The sequence below is a fragment of the Stenella coeruleoalba genome, assembly GCF_951394435.1.
Source record: "Stenella coeruleoalba genome assembly, chromosome: 4".
Taxonomy (NCBI): domain Eukaryota; kingdom Metazoa; phylum Chordata; class Mammalia; order Artiodactyla; family Delphinidae; genus Stenella; species Stenella coeruleoalba.
In genome coordinates, this window is record NC_137149.1 from 126,097,758 (window position 1) to 126,115,394 (window position 17,637).

Sequence of the window (17,637 nt, forward strand, 5' to 3'; positions counted from 1 at the left end):
TATTAGCAAGCGTGATGTGATCAAAGGCTTGAAACTTGTATGTAGAGTTGTGTTTACTCACTCTTGAGTCTTCACTGTCACCATGAGAAGGAAAAGCCTGAACTAGCCCACCAGTCCCAGGAAAAGTGTGAGAGACATATTAAGCAGAATTTACCCCCAGTCGCACCAGCCTAGATCAGCAAACTCCCAGCTGACCTGCAAACACATAAGCTAACTCAATGGTTATTATTTTAAACCACTGAGTTTTGGGATAGTTTGTTATGCAGCATTTTTCCAGCAAGAGCTAAATGATATATTATATAAATTACAGTCAAGAGAGTGGCATCTTAGTAAGATTCTTTGATACATCCTTGTTCCCATCTGCTCTTTGATCATCAATGCATTGTAATCATGGTCATGTTTTTCTCATATTGACCCAATTATCTCTGGAGTCCAGCTCTCCTGTCTCTCAGCAACTACTGTGATTTTCCCCTGCTTTGCCAGCCTTAGTTACTCTGTGCTATGTTGAGGCAACTCTGAAAGACATGTTGCTTCTCTGGGCTCCACACAAGGACTGAGGCACAGTTTCCTCTGATATTTCACCCCCTAACCTATCTGAGGCTTCTGTTATTTTCTCTTCCTCCCCCAAGACTCAGCCCAGGGTTGGTAGAGGTGGAGGGTGAGGAATAGGCCTCTCTATCAGAGAAACAACCGAAGTCTAATGTCTGTCACTTCAACTCTTTTCTACCTCATCCCTCAAACCTTTTATCTTTCTTGGGGCAAAAAAATGAATTCTGACTGATTATGCATTCTTCTGAATCTGTTGTTCATGATGTAAAATTTAGGCCTTTAGTTCTTAAAAGCTTTCACTTAGAATTCTAGAAACTTGACATTTTTGTTTGTTTTCTTTTTTTTTTTTTTTTTTTTTGCGGTGCGCGGGCCTCCCACTGTTGTGGCCTCTTCCGTTGCGGAGCACAGGCTACAGACGCGCAGGCTCAACGGCCATGGCTCACGGGCCCAGCTGCTCCGCGGCATGTGGGATCTCCCCGGACCGGGGCACGAACCCGTGTGCCCAGCATCGGCAGGTGGACTCTCAACCACTGTGCCACCAGGGAAGCCGTGTTTGTTTTCTTAGTGCAAATGGTATGCAATGTTTTCTTAATGTCTTATGGTAAAGTCTTATTGCCTGAATGGCAGAGGGTTATAGGGTAAAAGAGAATTCTGAGGGAGAAAAACAGTGTATGTTAATATAGAAAAATATTATCCTCTAACACATTCTGTTTTCAATAAAAAGTAGACTTGCTAATGACCTGTATCTCCAGCCTCAGGGAGTTTTACATATATTCACAAACTCATACTAATCTGTAGAATGATATATAAATGCTAGTTACTGTTATCTGTTCTACGTTTCAAGTTTATTTGTAAGAAAGGTAGTCTCTTCTATGATGCTCCTCCTAAGGGACACATACGAAATATTTTCATTATCTGCACATGATTATGTGTACTTACAATAGACCATCCCCTTTGTGCGGCTATTACCAAGCTAATACTTTGTTATGGATACTAATCTTTTTCTTCTGTTCTGTTCTCTCTATTGATATATAACATTTTCCTTCTATGTGTGTGCCCTACTTACATTTTAAAAATATTTTGATTACATAAGTATTACATGAGTACATTCTCCTTTTTAAAAATTTATGACATTATAGATAAAACTAAGATCCCCTTTGGTCAGCACTTTCAATTTGGAATGGATCTTTTTCAGATTTTTAAAAACATTTTTTATAAATGTGTATGCCCTTGTGAAATTCACAATATTGTTTTTGTGAGTTTGCATGTGTTTTTATCATAAATTGTATCATACTGTATGATGACTTCTATAACTTGCTAATTTTACTCAACAATATGAATTTCATATTCATCCATATTAATACATGAAGATCATGTTTATTTCATGTAGTTAGTCTATAATATTTCATTGTATACATATATATATATATATTCGATATTTTATTTACTGTTTAATGTAGAGGCCAAATGTGCAGATTGTCTGCATTCAAATGCAAGCTCTACCACCTTGTATGACCTTAGGAAAATAACCACTGTGTGCTTCGGTTTCCTCATCTATAAAATGGAGATAATAGTTCCTGTATCATTGTTACTGTACGTAAGCAGTCAATGATCTTTTAAAGAAATGAAAAAATCAAGAAAATTGTCTTTCATTTTTACCCCCACATTTACAATTTCTGATGCTGATTACTCCTTTGTTTAGTTACAGATTTTTATTAGGTATCATTTTCTTCCCGTTTGAGGAACAGATTTCCTTCCAGTGCAGGTGCGCTGGTGATGTATTTTCTAAGCTCCTATTTGTCTGAAAAGTCTATTTTGCCTTCATTTTTGAAATGTATTTTTGCTAGGTATAGAATTCTAGATTGACATTTTTGTTTTTTACATATGTACTTTAAATATGTCACTTCACTGTTGTCTAACTTTGTAGTTTCGGCAAGAAGTTTGTTAAAATTCTTATCTTTGTAACTTTGTATGTAGTATGTCCTTTTATCTTGTTTCATTTCAGGTTTTCTCTTTATCACTGTTTTTCAATAATACTAATATGATGTTGTTTGGTGTGGTTTTCTTCATGTTTATTTTGTTTGATGTTTGTTGAGCTTCTTGGATTTTTGTGTTTATAATTTTTATCAAATTTGAAAAATATTCGTCTAATAGCTCTTCAAATATTTTCTCTGCCTTTGCATTGCTTCACAGCCCCTCCTACTAAGACTATAGTTATGTGTGTATTGGTCTGCTTGATATTGTCCTACTAGTCACTGAGGCTCTGTTCATTAAAATTTTTTTTCTTTTTGTGCATTATTTTGGGTAGTTTCTCTTTTTTTGTTCACTAATCTTTTTGCCTTTGTGTTTTATTTTCCATCTCCAACGGTTCCATTTGGGTTATTTTTATATCTTTCATTCTTCTCATTATATTTATTTTTCCTTTAAACCTTTGAGTATGTTTGTAATATTAATAATTGGTGTTTTAAAGTCAATGTCTGGGAATTCCCTGGCAGTCCAGTGGTTAGGACTCTGCAGTTCCACTGCAGGGGACATGGGTTCTTCAATCCCTGGTTTGGGAACTAAGATCCCACAAGCTGCACAGCACAGCCAAAAAAACTAAATAAATAAATTAATTAATTAAATTAAATAAAATAGATAACTCAGTGTCTGATAATTGTGTCATATTCATCAGTTCTTTTTCTATTTTTAATCTATGGATTTTTCTCCTGACTATGTAATGACATTTTCATGCTTCTTTGTGGGCCTGATTATTTTCTTATTGGATTCCACACACTAAAATTTACATTGTTGAGCTCCTGATTTTGCTGTCTTCCTTTAACAAGCATTGTACTTTGTTCCAGAAAGCAGTGAAGTTATGCAGTACTGTTTGCTCTTTTTGGTTCTTTTAGATTTGCTAAGGTCGGTTTAGAAGAATCTTTACTCTAGTGCTAGTTTAGCCCCAGTATAAAGTCTGATCTTTCTGAGGTCCCTACTAAATGCTCTTCATATCATGAAGTTTCTCTGCTCTGACTGTTGAACTAGCCCCATTCCGGGGATGCTTCAGCCCACTGATTTTCTACTTGCAGCCTCAAGGAGTTTTTTCCCTTGGACGTGGAGATTGGTATTCTGCCAAATGCTCCAGAGCAGGGGTTCCTAACCCCTGGGCCTGTTAGGATCCAGGCCGCACAGCAGGAGGTGAGTGGCGGGTGAGCCAGCAAGGGTGCATCTGCTACTCCCCATCGCTTGCATTACCACCTGAACAATTCCCCCTCCCCACCAGTCTGTAGAAAACTTGTCTTCCATGATACCTGGTCCCTGGTGCCAAAAAGGTTGGGGACTGCTGCTCCAGAGGACTATTTGCAGATCTTTAGAACTGTCTCTATAGTTTCCTTGTCTCTGGTACTCTGCTCTGTAAGTTCTAGTCACCTTGACCTCCCTGAACTATAATCTCTGTCCTCTTAACTCTGTTAATATACTGAAGATACTGGGGTGTGTATAGTTCCCTCCTTGAGCTGCCTAGAAACTGCCACGTGGCAGAAAGCGAAGAAAATCATATGGCTTATCTTATTTGCTTCCCTCTTCCCAAGGATCATAGGCAAATGCTGCCTGTTTCCCAATGTCTGAAAAGAGTTGTTTCATATATTTTGTCCAGTTTTCTTGTTATATTCAGTGGGAGGGTAATTCTCTTAACCCTTCCATGATATTTTTGTTTTCTATTAACCACATTTAAAAATTGTATTGTTCTTTCCTTCTTTTGAAGCAATTAAGTTTTCTTTGTTCCATAATTTTATTATATTGGTCTTCTAGTGGTTACCCTTGAATTTAGAGTTCTTTCAACAAGGATCTTGGATCAGGGTTACCACATACACTGACCAGGCTGTGCACTTAATGACTCCAGGGAAAATCATTGATATGTACTTGTGTTACATTACAGCTGGTATACATTAGGATCTTTTTATATGTGATCATATTTTTATTTTTTTCTTACTGTTGAATGATAGTTTTTCTGGATATAGAATTTTATGTTCAGAGTTATCTCTTTTCAGATATTTAAAGATACCACTCCATTAAAAAAAATAGTCTCCTATGTTACTTTTGAGATGTTGGGTATAAATCTGATTTTCCTTCCATTTTAGATTATCTGTGTTTCTGGTAGCTTTTAGGATTTTCTATTTATCCTTGATATTCTAGAATTTCAGTGCCAGTACTCAAAGTATAGATTTTAAAACACTTGTTTCTGCTTGGCAATCTGTTATTTTTTTCTATTTGAGGACTCATGATGTTAAGTTCTGAGAAAATTTTTTGCCATTATTACTTTATTTGTTGCCTGTCCTACAATCTCTCTAGTCTCTCCTTTTGAAAGTACTACTAAACAGATGTTGGTACTTTTAAATCTATTCTTGTCATTCAAATTTTTTTCATTAAAAAAACCTTTTATTTTATTTCGTTGCTGTGTGCTAGAACTCTTCAGCCACATTTTCCATTTCAATAGTTCTGTAACCTTGTCCTATTGAGAATTATCTATAGATTTTTTTTAAAAATTCTTATTTTGAAATGATTTTAGGCTTAAAGAAGTATTGTAAAAATAGAGTTCCCATACATTTTCACCCAGTTTCCCTTAACGTTAACATTACATAATCATTGTACAATTATCAAAACTAGGACATTAACATTGGTACAACAGTATTAATTAAATATAGACTTTACTTTTCCACTGGTGTCCTTTTTTGTGTTGTGTTTCAGGATCCAGCTCAGTATGTCACATTGCACTTAGTTGTCATGTCTCCTTATTCTCTTCCAAACTGTGATAGTTCTTCAGTCTTTTGTTATCTTTCATGACCTTGGCACTTTTAAAAATAGCTTTGTTGAGGTATAATTGACATATAGTAAATTGCACATATTTAAGATGGGTAATTTAATATTTTTGCATATGTATACACCTATGAAACCATCACCACAATCAAAATAATGAACACATCCATTATTTTTGAATTCCAAAACTTCCTTGTGCCATGTCAGAATCCTTCCCTATCGCCTTCCTTCACCTCCTGTGACCTTGCAACCACTGATCAGCTCTCTGTTGCTTTAGGTTTTAAAAATTTACTTTTTATTTTTTAGAGGTTACACTTCATTTAAAGTTATTACAAAATATTGGTTCTATTCCCCATGTTCTACAATACATCCTTGAGCCTATCTTACACCCAGCAGTTTGCACCTCCCCCTCCCCCACCCCATATTGCCCTTCCCCCCCACCCCACTGGTAGCCACTAGTTTGTTCTCTATATCTGAGTCTGCTTCTTTTTTGTTATATTCACTAGTTTGTTGTATTTTTTTAGATGCCACATATAAGTGATATCATACAGTATTTGTCTCTATCTGACTTATTTCACTTAACATAATGCCCTCCAAGTCCACCCATATTGCTGCTAATGGCAAAATTTTTTATTTTTTTATGGCTGAGTAGTATTCATATATATATAAACCACATGTTGTTTATCCATTCATCTGTTGGTGGACACTTAACGTTGATTCCATATCTTGGCAATTGTAAATAATGCTGCTATGAACATTGGGGTGAATGTATCTTTTTCAAATTAGTGTTTTTGGTTTTTCCAGCTATATACCCAGGAGTGGAATTGCTGAGTTATATGGTAGTTCTATTTTTAGTTTTTCGAGACACCTCCATACCTTTTTCCACAGTGGCTGCACCAATCACATTCCCATCAACAGTGAGGAGAGTTCCTTTTTCTCCCAACATTTGTTATTTGTGTTCTTTTTGATGATAGCTATTCTGACAGGTGTGAGGTGATATTTCATTATGATTTTGATTTGCATTTCCCTAGTGATTAGCAATGTTGCTCATCTTTTCATGTGTCTGTTGGCCATCTGCATTTCCTCTTTGGAAAAATGTCTATTCAGCTCTGCCCATTTTTTAATCGAGTTGTTTGTTTTTTTGATGTTGATTTGTGTGAGTTGTTTATATATGTTGAATATTAATCCCTTATCAGTCATATCATTTGCAAATATTTTCTTGCATTAAGTAGGTTGTTTTCATTCTGTCAGCGGTTTCCTTTGCTGTGCAAAAGCCTTTAAGTTTAGTTAAGTCCCATTTGCTTATTTTTGCTTTTATTTCCTTTACTTTAGGAAATGGATCCAAAAATTCTTGCTGCAATTTATGTCAAAGAGTGTTCTGCCTATGTTTTCCTTTAGGAGTTTTATAGTATAGTCTTACATTTAGGTCTTTAATCCATTTTGAGTTTATTTTTATATACAGTGTTAGAGAATGTTCTAATTTTGTTCTTTTACATGTAGCTGTCTAGTTTTTCCAGTATCATTTTTTGAAGAGACTGTCTTTTCTCCATTGTATATCCTTGCCTCCTTTGTTGTAGATTGACCAGATTAATAAATAATTAACTGACCAAATTAAAATTAGTGTTAATTTTATAGAAATTTATATAAATGAAATAATGCATTATGATGTATACTCTTTTTTTCTTTTGTCTAGTTTCTTTCTCTCAGCATAATTATTCTTAAGTTCATCCATGTTGTAGTGTGTATCAATAGTTCATTCCTTTTCATAACTAAAGAACATTTCATTGTATTGATACACCACAGTTATATATTCACCTGTAGATGGACATTTGGGGTTGTTTCCCATTTTTGGTTTTTAAAAATAAAGTTGCTATGGACATTCCTGTACAAATTTTTGTATGGGCATATGCTTACATTTCTGTTGAGTCAATAGATAGGAGTGGAATATGGTGATTGAGTGATAGATAGATGTGTGTTTAATTATTTAAGAAAACTGCCAAACTGTTTTGAAAGTGGTTGTACTATTTCAGATTCCCTCTAGCAGTTTATGAGATTTCTCCTTTTTCCACATCTTCACCAACATTTGGCATGATCAGCCTTTTAAATTTTAGCCCTTCCCTGGTGGCGCAGTGGTTGAGAGTCTGCCTGCCAATGCAGGGGACACGGGTTCGAGCCCTGGTCTGAGAAGATCCCACATGCCGCGGAGCAACTGGGCCCGTGAGCCACAATTACTGAGCCTGCGTGTCTAGAGCCTGTGCTCCGCAGAGAACAAGAGAGGCCGCGATAGTGAGAGGCCTGCGCACCGCGATGAAGAGTGGCCCCCGCTTGCCACAGCTAGAGAAAGCCCTCGCACAAAAACGAAGACCCAACACAGCCATAAATAAATAATTAAATTAAAAAAATAATAATAAATTTTAGCCTTTATAATAGATGCATAGTGGTATATTATTGTAGTTTTAATTTACATTTTCCAAATGACTAATGATGTCGAGCACCTCTGAAGGTGTTTATTTGCCATCTGCATATCTTCTTTGGTTAAGTGTTTGTTCAAACATTTTGTTCATTTTTGCTGTTGTTTTTGTTGTGTTTGTTTTTCTATTATTCAGTTTTGAGAGTTCCTTATTTATTCTGTATTCAAGTCTATTCTTAGTTATATATTTTGTAAATACTTTATCCCAGTCTCTGGCTTATTTTTTCATTCTGCTAAGAGTGTTTTCCAAAGAGCAGAACTTTTAAATTGTGATGAAATCCAACTTATCAATTTATTTATTTATGGATCATGTTTTTGGTGTCACATATTAAAAAAACACTTTACCTAACCCAAGAGCATGGAATTTCTCCTATGATTTCTTCAAGAAGTTTTATAGTTTTAAGTTTTTATCTTTGGGTCTATGATCCATTTTGACTTAATTTTTGCATGTGGTACAGGTATAGATCAAAGTTCATTTTTTTTTTGCATCTGTTGTCAAGAAGACTATCTTTTCTCCAGTCAATAGCCTTTGTACCTTTGTTGAAAATTAGTTGTCTGTATATGTGGGGGCACTTATAGAGTTTTTTATTTAAATAATTTATATTTAATTTCTAAGATTTCCAATTTTTTTATGTCTGCCTCATATTCTGTATCTGCACATTACTTTTTCAAATCTTTTTACCATTTTTAAAAAACATTTCCTTCAAAATTTTACATTTATGTAGTTTAAAGAATCAAATAGTTCTACGAAGATGGTTAAAGAAAAACAGCAACAGATCCTGCCTTCTGGTTTACATTCCTCCTACCCAAAGGGAACTAATTTCTTTTAGCTATTTTTTTTGTTATTTAATTTGTATGTGTCTAAATAACATGCTGTACTGCTACCTCTTGATCCCCAGTTGTAGGCATTACTATTCATCTTTCTTAAGGGAGAATGAAGCTTTGACTATCTTTTCCCTGTGTCAAACATACATGCATACTTTCTATCCTCAGCATACCTTCTCAGAATAGTTGTATATTTATTTTGTTGAGAGCAGTCTTTATTGCTTTTGTCTTTATGAATTTACGAAGGCTATGAAATAGCCTATGACAGACAACTACTTGTGTTTTATGTTTTCTGGGAGTTAATTTTCTTTGGGATGGGAGATCATTTGCTTAGTTTTCTAGGTATATTTCCAGCTCCAAACACTGCCAACTGAGCATCTCCTGATGTTAGATATAACAGGTACTTATGGTCCAATTTCACATTTTTGAAGGAATTTCAATCCTTTTAGGAGTTCTAATATGGACAGGTTGTCCTCTGTTACTGAAGAGAGGTCATTCTAGGATCACCAGCACCATCAGTTCAAAATTCCTTTTGGCTCTGAATTTCCTGTCTTCAGAATCCTGTGTATTACTCTTTCTTTGTGTACCCCTTCAGTTTGGTGGAATATAGCCTCTAATAACTTCCTGAGAAAGGATCTGTGGGAGATAGATTTATGAGATCTTGCATGTCTAAAATATTCTTTTCTTCTACCATCACACTTTATTGTTAGTTTCTTTGCATATATATGCCTAGTTATAAATCCTTTTCTTCATAATTTTAAAAAACATTTCTCAATTGTCCTCTAGATTCCAGTGTTGCTTATAAAAACATGGAGGACATTCTGATTCCTGAATTTTTATATTTGACCTGTTTTTCCTCCTGGGAATCTGTCAACAAACCTTCCTTAGTTTGGCACCATTCACCTGTTTCCATTTTCAATAGTAACTTCTGCACTAATTCATGAACTTCTTGGAGATTCCGTGGTGTACACTAGGTTAGTATTGGCTTTCTCTACTGGTGGCTTAGGATTTATTCTTCTCGGTACAGTTATTTAACTCTTGTCCAGTGGCTTTCTAGCTTCAGATATTTTATAGTGTCTTTTCACATTCTCCCCATGCTTGTAGATTGTTGCCTTAAAAGCTATTCCTTTAATTAGGTTTCAGAATGAACCAAAAAGAGATGTGTGTGCTCAATTTTCCATGTTTACCCAGCAGTATCGTGTTTTTAAAGCATTTTAAATGGATGTATAACATATTTAAAGTGTGTAAAACACTAATTTTAAGTTTACAGCTTGATGGATTTTTACATCTATCTACCCGTCTACTTACCTACCTCCTTACATCCCTAGATATCTGTCTATACATCTATCTAATCACTAGATAAATCAAGGTGTAGAATATATCTAGCATCCCAGAAAGAAGTTTTCCTTCCATGTCAGTGCCAGTTTCCAATAGTGATCTCTTCTGATTTCTATCATCATCAAATAATTTGCTTGTTCTTTTGATTAATAGAAAGATAATTATTATGCAGTCTTTTGTTTCTGGCTTATTTCACTCAACATAGCCTCTGAGAGATTCATCAATGTTGTTACATGTATCAGTAAAGCAGCAGAGGGCTGAAGCTGACTCATACCAACTTGCAGTTGTGTGCCTTTCCTTCTGAATTCTGTGATATTCTGTTGATTCTGTGATATTCTGTGATATTCTGTTAATTCTGTTGATAACTTGAAATTGGCCATGTTGGGAGTATTTATACCACAAAAATTAGAATAAACTACCAGTCAGGACTTTTCTCCTCCTTGGGGAGCCATTTGTTAAATGTTTTTGAGCATATCACTGCAGTAGTTTTTTTTTATTGCTGTGTAGTATTCTATTATATGACTATGCTATGTAACTTATTCACTATCTTGTTGATAGACATTTATGTTATTTCTAGTTTTTACCTATTATGAATCAAGCTGCTATGAGCAGTGTTGTTCATATCTTTTTAATAACATATATATTTATTTCTTTTGGGTACACACTTGGAAGTGTAATTGCTGGGTCATGCATTGGGTAGATATTTTGCTTTAGGAGATACTGCCAGTTTTCCAAAGAGGTTTTACCAATTTATACTTCACCAACAATGCAGTTGTTCCACATTCTTGTTAACTCTTGGTTTATCAGTCTTTTCAATTTTGCCATTTTGCTGGATGTGTGATGTCTCTCTTTGTGGTTTAAATTTGCTTGTGCTGATGAGTAATGAATTGGGGCACCTTTTCATATATTCATTGGCCATTTGTGTGTCTTCTTTTATAACATATCTGGTCTTTTTTTTTTTTTTTTGCTCTATTTTAAATTGCTTTTTAAAAGCACATTCTGCATAAAAGTCCCTTGTTGGATTTTTGTATTGTAGGTATCTTCTTCCACTCTATGATCTGTCTTTTCATCTCTTACTGATGTCTTCTGATGAATATAAATGCTTAAGATTAATTAAATCTAATTTAACAATTTTTTTTCCTTTATGGTTAGTGCCTTTTGCATCCTGCTTAAGAAATCTTTGCTTACTCCAAGGTCATGACGATATTCTATATTTTCTTCAAAAGTTTTTTTAATGCTTTTACTTTTTATATTTTTGTCCATGAAGAACACCAAATTAATTTTGGTGTATGGAATGAAGTAGGCATCAAGCTTTACTTTTTTTTTTAATATGGATATCTAATTGCTCCAGCATTATTTACTAAAATTTTCATCTTTTCCCTACAGAATTTCAGTGGCATTTTTTGGGTAAATCATTTGATTGTATATGGGTGGGTTTAAATGTGATTCTGTTTTTTTGTTCCATTGTCAATGTTACACTGTCTTAATTACTGTAGCTTTATACTAGGTCTTACAGTCTGATAGTATTATTCCTCCAAATTTGCTCTACTTCAAGATTGTTTTACTAAGTTCTTTAAATTTCCATATAAATTTTAGATTCATTTTTCAATTTCAAAAACAAAAAACATTGAATCTATAGATAAATTTGGGGAGAATTAATATCTTAATGATCTTGAATTCTTCCAATCTATTGACATGTTGTGTCTCTCAATTTATTTAGGTCTTTAATTTCTCTTTAATATTTTGTAGTTTTCAGTGTAATGGTCATACACATCTTTTTTTTTTTTTTTTTTTGCGGTACGCGGGCCTCTCCCTGTTGTGGCCTCACCGGTTGCGGAGCACAGGCTCCGGACGCGCAGGCTCAGCGGCCATGGCTCACGGGCCCAGCCGCTCCGCGGCACGTGGGATCTTCCCAGACCGGGGCACGAACCCGTGTCCCCTGCGTCGGCAGGCAGACTCTCAACCACTGCGCCACCAGGGAAGCCCATACACATCTTTTGATAGATTCATTTCTAGTTATTTGATTTTTGAATAAAATTGTATATAGTATTTTCAAAAATTTCACTTACTGGTTGTTTGTTACGTCCTAAAAATACAATTAATTTTTGTGTATCGATTTTGTTTTTAGTGACACTTTAAATTCACTTATTCTCATAGTTTGCAGATTGTTTTTTTTTTTTTTGCGGTATGCAGGCCTCTCACTGTTGTGGCCTCTCCCGTTGCGGGGCACAGGCTCTGGGCATGCAGGCTCAGCGGCCATGGCTCACAGGCCTAGCTGCTCCGCGGCATGTGGGATCTTCCTGGACTGGGGCACGAACCTGTGTCCCCTGCATCGGCAGGCGGACTCTCAACCACTGCACCACCAGGGAAGCCCTGCAGATTGTTTTTGATTTTCCATGTATATAGTCATGTTTTCTGCAAATAAAAGTAGAGCATTTTTCTTCTTTTCCAATCCTCATACCTTTTCCTTCCTTTCCTTTCCTATTGCACTTGACTAGAGCCTCCAGAACAATGTTGAAAATATTTGATAATGGTGTATTTTTTGTCCTTAAGACATTATTGGTTTTCACCACTGGGGGTAAGGGTGTGCTACTGGCATCTAGAGGGTAGAAGCCAGAGATGCTACTAAACATCCTACAATGCATGGACCATATTCCCACAACAAAGGATTATCAGGTCCAATGTCAACAACACCAATCTGAGAAACCCTGGTGTAAGGGAAAGTAGACTAACAGCTCCTAAACCTTAGGGCATGGCTGCTGATATTCATAACCTTGACCTTGAATCATGAGGGAAACATTAGATTATGATCAGCACACTCTAAAATGTAATGCAGTCTAGAAAGATTTATGTAAAAATGGTTAAGATTTGCAATGACTTGGGACTTAAAGACATGTTTCAATTGTCTAAAAAATTAATTTATGTGGAAGCTGTCATTTCCAAATCGTGCCAAATGCAAGAACAATTACAGAAAGGCAAGACCTCGTTACAATTTTTATATTGTTCAACGATAATTTAAAAAACATTTCTGGCTTACTGGTTTGATATTTGCACAAAGAGTATTAAAAAAAGAAAGAAGTTCTAAAACAAACCGCAGTTTGGACAGCAGGGCCCCAGTGAACTTTCTTCCTCTCTATAGAGACCTTTACACAATTGTGGGCCCGGACCTCAACCGCAGCTGGCTATCAGCTGGGAACTCACTCAGAAGGGGCTTCTCCTGCAGACCCATCATCCCTTTCACCTTAGGGCTGGGGCACCCTCAGCTGGTGCATGGAAGAGCCAAGTAAATTTGGTGTAATTGCAGCAGGCTTCTGGAATTCATCTGGAGGGGAGCGAAGGTGGTATAGAAGGGAACTATGCAGAAGTTCAGGAAAGGACAAACTGTGCTGAAAATAAAAAGAATATGCAACAACATCTGGAAATTGATTGAAAAAAGGCAACAACTGAAGTAAGTGCATCTGGGGAAGAGAAAACAGGACCCAGACTGCCATGGATCTGGAAAGATCAGGAGAGCAGAGAAAGTTCTATTAAAAAAAAAAAAAAAAGACCCTGTGGCCATGCAGCAGGAAGCAAACACACTTGGCTTGGCTTCCTGACCAAGAAATCTCTATTTGTATCTCAGCATGCTTCCTGAGTTATGAAATATGTACAGGAAGGAAGCCCAGAAGAGCCATAAATCCCAGTGGTAAGGAAAGATGGCACTGCTGTGGCAGAACACAAAAGGTGCAGAGTTGAGTGGAGATCGTCTCTGTAGCTAACAGGTCATCTGTTAGGCAGAAATAAGCAAATTTCATTGCCTCTTTGATCACTGCATTCCATCAATCTCCTCAATGAAATGTTTTCTTGAGTCCTGGATCACAATATCACCAAATAGCTCAGATGACACTGGCTCGTGATGTGGCATATGTGTATTTCTCTGTGTGTTTATAACATAACAATGAATAATAACCACATCAGCTCTGCTGGTCATAAATCACGCTATCATCACAGTTTCCCCTCATACAGAGCCAATCACGTTCTCCCTGTCCATCTGAAGAATGAAGAGAGCCCAGCATTATTCACTGGACCTCAGTGTCCTCATTTAAGTCACGAAGGGATGAGTGTGTAATGCAATCTTCATATACAAAGTGAGTCTGTCATATCAAATCTCCAGGGACGATGAGGTGAGGACCACCAGAGCTGCTAGCTGGTGTTTCTCATGGAGACTCAAAACTAGGACATAATTCCCTTCTCTGTTAGGACTGTGGTAGGATTCTTTGTCAAGAACATGGTCATGTTTCTCAGGAAGCTCACAGATTTCTTCCTATTGTGGTATTTTCATTCTCCTTTGTTAGCAATCTCTTTCCTTTAGTTCTTTTGGGAGAGGAAGCTTGGCCCACTCTACAATGCCGAGCCTTGAATCTTAAAGAAAGGATGCTATTCTGTAGTCCCTATTATACTAATCTGTGGAGAAGAGGAAGGTGGGGAAATCTACTATTTGGAAAGCATTTTGCCTCTAAATACAAAAAATGACACAGTACACAGACACCTACTATTATGGGTTGAATCCCTCCACCCCAAATTCGTAACTCCCAGTACCTCAGAATGTGATTGTGTTTGGAGTAGGACCTTTAAAGAAGTAATTAAGTTAAAATGAGGCCATTAAGGTGGGCCCTAATACAACATGACTGGTGTCCTTTTAAGAAGAGAAGATTAGGACACAGAGGGAAGATAATATGAAGACATACAGAGAGATGGCCATCTGCAAGCCAAGGAACAAGGCCTCAGAGAAAAACCAATGCTGCCAACACTTTGATCTCAGACTTCTAACCTCCAGAACTGTGAGCTAATACATTTTTGTTGTTTAAGCCACCCAGTTGGTGGTAGTTTGTTATGGCAGCCCTAGCAGACTAATACACCCATATACAGCTTGATGTGTTTTTCTGGATAAATAGTAGGGGAGTAGAGAAGTGAAACAGAAAACTTGTGTTAGGAAGCAGGCTACCATTGTAGGCAACTAACTGGGGCGCATTCCCACAAGAGAGCCCTGGGAGAGGGTACAGAACAAGCCTTAGAGGTGTCACTCTTGAAGCCATATATCTAAGAGTAAAATTGCTGGGTCACGTGTTAAATCCTTGTTTAACATTTTGAGGAAGCGCCAAACTCTACAGTAAATCCCCTACATACAGTCGAGTTCGGTTCTGAGAACACATCCTTAAGTCCAATTTGTTTGCACGTCCAACAAAGTTAGCCTAGGTACCCAACTAACACAATCAGCTATATAGTACTGTACTGTAATAGGTTTATAATTCTTTTCACACAAATGATACATAAAAAACAAATGCAAAAAATAAAGAAAACATTTTTAATCTTACAGTACAGTACCTTGAAAAGTATAGTAGTACCAACTCCATCACTGCTGCTTTTACACTTGCTTCTGGACATCCTGGGCTTGAAATAAAAATACTGTACCACTGAACTCTATACAGTACTGTATGGCAAAGTACACAAAAACACAGCCACTGGTAGAGGGTACACACACGTGACAATGTACTCCAGACGTGAACTAACTCACGTGATTGGACATGTGAACCCATGTTCACATTTTTGAAGGTTCGAAACTTGAAGGTTCGTATGTAGGGGACTTACTGTATTCCACAGAGGCTGCATCACTTTAAACACCCACTAGCAATGTCTGAAGGTTTTAATACTCCACATCCTCATCAATATTTGCTATTATCAGTCTTTTGTTATAGTCATCCTAGTGGTTGTAAAGTGATATCTTGTGGTTTTTATTTGCATTTCTCTAATGAGTAATGATGTTGCACATCTTTTCATGTGCTTATTGACCATTTATATATTTGCTTTGGAGAAATATCTATTCAAATCCTTTGTTAAATTTTTAATGTGGTTATTTGTCTTTTTATTGTTTAATTGTAAGAATTCATTGTGTTCTGTATACCATTTGTTGAAAAGACTATTCTTTTCCTCATTGAATGGTCTTGGCACCCTTTTCTAAATCAACTGACCATAGATGTATGGGTATATTTTTGGACTCTCAATTCCAGATGATTGATCTATGTCTATCTTTATGCAAGCACCACAGTCTTGATTACTGTAGCTTTATAGTAAATTTGAAATTGGGAAGCATAAATCCTCCAACTTTGTTCTTTTGCAAGATTATTTTGGCTATTTTGAGTTTCTTGCAATTCCGTATGAATTTTAGGATCAACTTGTTAGTTTCATCAAAAGGAAAACTTCCTTTGCATTTAGTTTGTTCCTCTAAAGGTGGAAGGATGGGTTATAGATCTGAGACCTTTCTTTTTTCTTAATATAGGCACTTATAGCTATAAATTTCCCTCTAACAACTGCTTTAACTACTTCCATAAGTTTGGGTATGCTGTATTCATTCATCTCAAAGCATTTTCTAATTTCCTCATGATTTCTTCCTTGAAACATTTTTTTTTTTTAAGAATGTGTTGTTTGATTTTCACATACTTGTGAATTTTTCCAATTTTCTTCTGTTATTGATTTCTCATTTCATTCTGTTGTGGTCAGAGAACATACTTTGTATGATTTCAATCCTTTTAAATTTATTGATACTTATTTTATGTCCTAACATATGGTCTCACCTGGAGAATGTTTCAGGTACAATTGAGGAGAATGTTCATTGTCCTGTTGTTGGGTGGAGTGTTCTATAGATCTCTGTTAGGTGTAGTTGGCTTATAATGCTATTCCAGTCTTTGATTTACTTGCTGACGTTTTGTCTAGTTGTCCTGTCTCTTACTGTAAGTGGAGTATGAAATCCCCAACTGCTGTTGAACTGTCTGTCTCCCTTCAATCTTGACAGTTGTTGTGTCATGTATTTTGGTGTGCCGTTGTTAGGTGCAGTTGTCTTTTGAATCAGATAGGAAAAAAATGAGTTATAAACAAAATTTTATTTATTCGGTCTTTTATTTTTACCTATGTCGTTACCTTTACTGGCACTTATTTTTCTCATATAGATTTGCCACTGCTTTGTCTTTTAATTTCATTTTAGTATACTCTTTAGTATTTCTTATATGGCAGGTCTCAGGTTCATTTTGGTTTCTCATTTATTTCTTTCAGAAAGAAGACCATGTAACCATCTGAGTGGCTATGAAAACCATTAGAAATGACTGATAAAATGATAAAACAATAATGACTCTTTATTATGAAAATATTTCATGTTCTCTGGAAAATACTGTAGTCCTTTTATTTTAAACCAGTTTAAAAAGTTCTCTTGTTTTTAAAACTGAAGAAAAAAACTTTTACGTAAGAGTGATGGAAAAAACCCTTCCTGAATGTAGCAATACTAATAATTAAATTATGAAAAGCACTTCAGTTTAAATTATGAAATAAATTCTTTCTGAAATCAAATCTGGATCTGCAAACAATGGTGTTTGTTTAAAAAACTGAACAAGGGACTTCCCTGGTGGTGCAGTGGTTAAGAATCCACCTGCCAATGCAGGGGACATGGGTTCGAGCCCTGGTCCAGGAAGGTCCCACATGCCATGGAGCAACAACGCCCGTGCACCACAACTACTGAGCTTGTGCTCTAGAGCCCGTGAGCCACAACTACTGAGCCCACGTGCCTAAAGCCTGTGCTCCACAGCAAAGAGAAGCCACCGCAATGAGAAGCACGCACACCGCAATGAAGAATA

At 36.2% G+C, this 17,637-nt stretch overlaps 1 long non-coding RNA gene across 1 annotated transcript in view; it reads left to right on the plus strand.

Annotated features, from left to right (window-relative positions):
* The window catches only part of LOC307186189, a 102,809-nt gene extending 85,509 nt beyond the window's left edge, over window positions 1–17,300 (plus strand). The window contains exon 3 of the long non-coding RNA XR_013828267.1: window positions 17,063–17,300. This is a non-coding gene — a long non-coding RNA (uncharacterized lncRNA). The remainder of the gene's footprint in view (window positions 1–17,062) is intronic.
* Window positions 17,301–17,637: the final 337 nt, after the last annotated feature.